Below are 6,606 nucleotides of genomic sequence, written 5' to 3'. Positions count from 1 at the left end.
CAAGTGGGGGGGGGGGGGGGGTCTGTGTCCCAGGGGTAGGGCCGAAACTGTGCAGGTTTCATGCAACCAGGTAAGCCCCACAGTTCTCACGCCAATGTGACGGGTGGGAGAGTCAGGCTATTTTCCCCTTTTCACACCTTCCCTTTTTCTAAAGGCAATGGTATGCAGGAAGGGTGCGGCCGGTTTCTCTCAAGGAGTACTGCAGCCCACTATAGCAAGAGCACTCCTAGAGCTGCCTGGCCAAACTAGCCAGTGTCAGTAAGGTGATTTTAAAGCAGTCTTGGGGGTAGAGGTGTTAGGCTATGTCTACACTGCGGAGCTATTTCAGGATACTGGAAGTATCCAAAAATAACTATTCTGTGTCTTTTGAGCAAACCTTTTATTTTGAAATATACCAGGCTCACTTTTCCAACATCCCTATAAACCTCGTTCCACGAGGAGTAAGGGAAGTTCTGGAATAGTGCTCTATTTGGAATTTTGGTGCTGTGTAGACAGTACCAAATTTCAATATAAGCTATTTCGAAATTAACTCAAAATAATGCAAGTGTGTAGCTCAAGTCGCATAGCTCGTTTCAGCTATGGGAGTGTGTAGCTGCACCTTTAGTCTGCAGCTGCATCTCAAGAAGTGATTTTTTTGGCTACAGAAGCTTATGCCCAAATGAATCTGTTAGTGCCTCAATTGTTTTTCTAAACTCATAAGGATATTCTGTTAAAAACAGCCCCTCCTGTTGCTTTCCCGCCTACGCTCCCCAGCGCTACCCTCCGGGCACCACCTGCCGCCCATCCCCGTCCCGCTGCCTTTGCAGGGGTTCAGAGCCCAAGGCAGCTCCGCCCGCAGCGGCCCGCGCGCACGCGCCTGAGGAGCCGCTGAGTGGCGCGCGGGGGAGACGGGGGCGTGGCGTTACAGGGCGCGCGAAATTTCCAAACCGGCGGCACGAGCCCGGCGGCCACGGGGTAAGAGGAGGAGGAGGAGGGCGGGGCTGGAGGAGGGCCTGGGGTTTTCTATTGTCGGGCTGGGAGCTCCCTGTCGCCACGACAGCGCGCGCGCGGGCGGGGAGAACGAGGCCGAAGTCACCCCTCCCTCCCCAGTACCGGCCGTTGAGGTCAGAGGCTGCCCCGGGGCCATAGGGTGAGCGGTGCGGGCCCCTTCGGGGCGCGGCGAGGCCCTGCTGCTGCTGCCTGGTTCGGGGAGGGGGCAGCCCCCAGCCCGCGCTCGCACCCGGAGCAGAGCCCCCCCCCCCCCCGCGGCACCGGCCCGCCCCCCCCGCAGAGAGCGAGAGGAGCCTGGGGGCTTGTGCTTCAGCGGCTCCGCTGGCCCCTTTGCGCTGGGGAGGGCGTTTGGGGCCGTCCTGTTTCCCCTGGGGTATGGCGCCCCGAGCGGGGGCGGGGTCTCTGTAACACACGGGCCGCGCGCCCAGTGCGGCAAGCCTGGCACCGCTGCGCCCTCCCTTGAAACTAGCCAGGCTACCGAGGAGACGGTGCCCTTAGAAATCGTTGCACGTCAGCTTGCTGACACCCGAATAGTTCATGAGTCACATCTCTACACCTCTTGGGAAACGTGACCCTGTGCGTGTGTGGGGGGGAGGGAGGTGGAGCCAGGGGAGGGCTAATGGTGTCAGGAGGTGCTCACTTTCTAACAATAATTTAAGTTTCTTCGGTGTCTTCTGCTTGACTGGAGCAAAGCTAATTGTAAAAGTCATTTAAACGAAAAATGCTAACACTTGGTCTAAAGTAGGGAGGATGTTATTAGATGAAATTCATTCTTGTTACTATCAAAATCTGTAGCAATAGCAGGAATGTATTTTGTTTTATGTTTGTAGTGGTTTGCATAACTTGTATGGAAAGATTTTAAACTGTGACTCTTCTCATGGTACTTTACCATAAATTCACATTCCTTAATAAACATTGCTTGCCATACAGCTTTCCTAATTTCACCTTGAAACCAGGGATGTTAGATATCACATAGTTGAACAGTTGTGTAACTGCATGAAATCTTAGTGGTTATATGACCATTTGATGGACCCAAGGCAGGACTGGCAGCCAGTGCGCGGCAGGACTGGCAGCCAGTGCATTCCTGGACCCACACCTGGGGTATCCCCCTGCTACTCTGCATTTCTGTCTCTTTATCAGAGACAGCAGTATGGGGTGGCAGTCAGGAGTCGGTCCACCAAGAGATCCAGTTTAAAAACCAGATCCCCACACAGACTGGCTCTTGCTTTCTGCCCCATGCTGCTGCCTCTGCTACAGGGGCACCAGTGTGGGATGGCAGCAGCCCCTGTCCGCGGGGGCTGAGCTCCCCATGGACAGAGGCTGTCTGCGGGGTGGGGTGTCCGAGCTTCCCACAGACAGAGGTTCGTCTGCAGTAGCAGCCTGTTTGTTGGAGAAGGTGTCCGAGCTCCCCACGGACAGAGGCTGATAGAGGCAGCTGCGCAGGAGGTGGGGCTGTGGAGCTGGTGCTGGGGGACCCAGCTTTGAAGCCAGCTCCCCCCGGCTCCTGCCCGCCCACCCTCACTGCTTCTGTAGGAGGCAACAAGGAGGAGGGCAGGTGGGTCTGCGGAGCTGGCACTTGCGGGAAGTCTGCTTGAAAGGCAGAAGCATCAGAGGCAACAATGCCGAGTGGGAGAGTGGGCGGTGCTTGTGGAGAGCCTGCTTAAAAACAGCTCCTCAGGTGCACAGACTCCCGTTCTCCCACTTGCTGCCTCTAATGCAGAGGGAGGAATGTGTGTAGTTGACAGGGTTAATTGTGTAGTTGACCATGCATTGACATCTCTACTTGAAACACAACAGACGTGTAGCATCCTTGTTCTGTAACGGAGAGAACATTAAGTTAGTTTGCCCTGGTTATTGAACTTTTTTTGAGAGAGCCAACAAGGTTGGTCAATTACTGTCAAATATGGGGTTGACTTTTGTAATTTTGATGTGTGTATACTAGGGAATGTAAGGAGACTATGTAAATATTCATTTCACATAGGTCACAACAGTCAGAAAACAACTTGTCTGTTTTGGTCAATTACCAACAAAGACTGGATCTGAATTCACAATACAGCAGTGAAAGTCTGTATCTGTTAGTAATGGCCCTGACCATCCAGTCTCCATTTAAGGTGTCAAGGGGGGAATCATAAATTCATTTTACAGTTTATAGCAAATGGATTTAGGCCTTATGCCAACAACATAAAATCTTAGCATACATCTACCCACTCAAAAGATTTATGGAGGTGAGGACAAATATCCTGTAACTTTGTTATGCCTAGGCTAGCACAATCTGAACCCAACTTTCTCGGTATGTAAGCTGACATTTTGAGATGTGTGCACTATAATTCTATGTTGCGTCTAGGAACCCTAGTCATGGATCAGAACCCCACTATATGTACAGTGCCTAATACAGAACAACCACAAATGATGCCTGCCCCAATGAGTTTGTAAAGACTAAAGCAAGATAACAGGCAGAGGAGTACAAGGAGACAACAATATAGTATTTAGCATCATAATCAGCTGTGATCACAACAAACCAGCAGACCAATTCTTATTAACTATAGGGATATGAACATGTAGACAACTACATGATAAGTCTATGCTTATAGGTTAATCAGTTAATCTTGTTGACTATGCACATTTCCCCCGCCCCTTGCTGCCCCTGTATCAGTGAAGGGAGAAAGGGGAAGCTGCTGTGAAGCACCCTCTCTCTGTGGCGGGCCTGGGCACTCTGCAGACAGAATCTGCTCCGGCATCCCACAAAGCAGAGTAGGCCTGCTCTGGACAGAGGTTCTTCTGAAGGCAGCTTGGACCCCTAGCGGATGGAGACTGCTGACACTTATCAGAGGCAGCACCATGGGGTGGCAGGTGGAAACTGGTTTGCTCAGGAAGCTGGTTTTTATACTGGCTCCCCTCATGGACCAGCTCCCATCTGCTACCCCGTGCTGCTGCCTCTGATAGAAAGGCAGCAGTTCAGGATGGCAGGGGACTGCCTGGGAGTGGGGCTGGGAGCACACTGGTGCTGGCCCCACCCCTAGGGACTATTGAATATAGTGTAACTGCTAAAGCTTGATGTGGTTACATAACTATTCAATTACATGCTATTGAACATCCCTAATGAAATATATTGCAAGCATAATGATAGTTTTTTTTGGGGGGGGGGGTTGAAAGTGAATAATGAGGTAGCTTTACAGATTTTTATGAGAAATCCTTCCCCAAGCATGAGAGGTAACATGGAAGAAAGCAAAAATAAAACAAACAAGTGGGCTAGCATCATGAGATAAGGGGAAGTGAAATGGCAGCTCAAGAGCAAATGATATTTGATTGGCAGGGTGAGGATTGACTTTGAAGGGTATTGCAAATGAATATAAGCAGTTTATTGCATCAAATATAGAGACATGGAATTAATGGAGGGATTCAAAAGGAGGAAAAAGAAGTTTCAAGAGAAGCAGCCAATAGTGAGGTTTTTATTCACAAATGTAGATGTGATTTCAAAAATCCACCTTCCAGAAAATGTGAAAAATAGGTAGCAAGGAAATATAATATCATTACCTCTCTACTGGTGATGATTCAGACCTTCTCTATTGTTCCAGCCTCCTCAGAAATGCCCACATTATTTTTCTGAAGGTAAAAACCTCACTGTTTAAGACATTGTTTTACATAGGATCAATTTTCTATGTACTTTTTAACCCATATTTTGCTTTCTTTATGTAAAGGTTGCCACTTTCCTATATCTGTGGGATGACACTTTTACGACATTATGATGACAAGTTGTATTTCGGATAAACTGGGGACTCTTTAAAGCTAGTGACAGGCTTATGAAAATCATTGTCTTGTAAACTCTCTCTTTTCTGTTCCTGTCTGTCATCCTGTCTTTTTGGTTCTCTCCTCTCCCCCTTCCCGCTGTCTCATTGTTCCCCATCCATCTTTATGTAATGCATGGGGCAACATTTGTTCACCACTGTCATGTTTTGGATAGAAATAGACTTCCTAAATTCCTGCCCTCTAGTGGTTCATTTGTAAAGTGGATATAACCCCTAATGTTACCTCCAATGGGGATATTCCTAGTGATAATATCTTGTGATTTTTGGAAAAGAAAATCAAGATTTCTATTCCCTAAGTTGCACATCTGTTTTCACTATTTTTCTTTACATTTCATCTCTTCCATAATTCTCTTGTCTATTTTCTCTTATTCCATAATATCTTTCCTTTTCTCGGAGTGTGCTTTTAGTGTTTCAGTACAATTATAGAGCTGTTATGTTTATGGCAGAGTACTTATTTAGAAGATGGTGTTTCTGATTTGTAGCTCTAGTAACATTTTTTCTTATACTGAATCATCCATTAAATTGGTTTTGTGGTCCCAGTCTCTTGAAAATGATTATACATACATCAAATTCCCCTTAGCTACATTTGTTGTATGTTACTAGTTCAAAATAAAACCCTTTAATCTTAGAAAACTTGTAGTTGTATAGAATCAAATTCCTGTTGATCAGTACAGCCTGTTTTGTACCAATCTGATTTAAAAAAGTGTTAAAGAATGCCAGACTGTAAAGACCTGATTATATTTTATAAATAGTAGAACAGCTGTAATAAATCGAGTAAAATCTCAAATTAAACAGTTTACATTTTACTGAAGAGGGTATTTCCAGACCTATTTTTCACAATAAAACCTCTGCATTATATGTGTTGGCATAAGTGTGACAGTCATTAATTTTAATGTTGCTATAATAAAGACAGTGATAATATGTAATTAAAATCCATAATTTCATTCTCTCCTGATTTTGGAATAAAAATTCCTGAAAATTGATGTGTGGTTTAACCTGGTAGAAAATCCTCCACATCGCTCTCATCTTTTTACCTCAAAAATTGACTAATCTGCTTTTGATTTAAAGAAATGCAAGAACTTTTTGCCTGTTTGGTTCTCATTAAAGACATATTAATTGCCAACTTTCACACCTGTAATCACATTACAGAATCTACTATATAGTTGAGAGAGTTTGTGCGTCTGTGTGCGTCCCTCCATTTCTGAGTCTGTTAAAGAACGCCTCCTAAATGGTAAGAGCTAGGACCACTTCTTATAGTAACTTAAAGCAGAGTAAGGGTTTGGTTGTGCCTGGAAAATGGGATATGCCTGAAATGCAATTGTTTCTCATAAAGCACTAAAGGAGGGGTCTGCTAGCAGGCACATTTATACTGCAGCATTATCACAGGTTGGCAGGCACATCTGTAAGACTCACCTTCATGTTGGTTCCCATGACCCATAGCTGTGGCCCAATCCACTCCTTCCACTCTCAGGCCCAGTGTTGTACAGCGGGGAGAGGTGGAGGAGGGGAAGGGAGCATTGTTGGGCAGTGCAGCTGACGCTGGTTATGCAGTGCTGCCCCCACTGTCGTGGGCACCAGAGAGCCACTGGAAGGTAGCCAGCCAGTGTTGGCCCCGCAGCTGCAGGGAGCCTTTCCCAGCTCCCTACCCTGACTCCTGTATTCCCCACATCTCCCAGTCCCCCACCCTGACTCCTGCACCTTACCCCCTGCCCTGAGTCCCTACATGCCCAACCCCCTTCCTTGACTCCTCCCCCCTGCTGCTCTGACTTCTGCCCCCATGATGAGCCCACAACCCCTTACCCTGTTTCTA

General features: G+C 47.2%; 1 protein-coding gene across 10 annotated transcripts in view; it reads left to right on the top strand.

Annotated features, from left to right (window-relative positions):
- The first annotated feature begins 795 nt into the window (after positions 1–795).
- The window catches only part of FANCC (FA complementation group C), a 170,917-nt gene continuing 165,106 nt past the window's right edge, over positions 796–6,606 (top strand). For 3 of the 10 annotated variants that reach the window (XM_075931816.1, XM_075931810.1, XM_075931806.1), the window contains exon 1: positions 797–954. The gene's annotated coding sequence lies outside the window, so the exon portion shown is untranslated. Of the gene's footprint in view, positions 955–977; positions 1,130–5,972; positions 6,028–6,606 lie in introns of those variants that run through there. The other 7 variants (XM_075931818.1, XM_075931807.1, XM_075931809.1 and 4 more) reach the window with 7 other exon arrangements.

This window comes from Pelodiscus sinensis, chromosome 6 (genome assembly GCF_049634645.1).
Source record: "Pelodiscus sinensis isolate JC-2024 chromosome 6, ASM4963464v1, whole genome shotgun sequence".
Lineage (NCBI taxonomy): Eukaryota > Metazoa > Chordata > Testudines > Trionychidae > Pelodiscus > Pelodiscus sinensis.
Note: the sequence above shows the minus strand (reverse complement) of the source record. Positions and strands in the feature narration are given on the sequence as shown.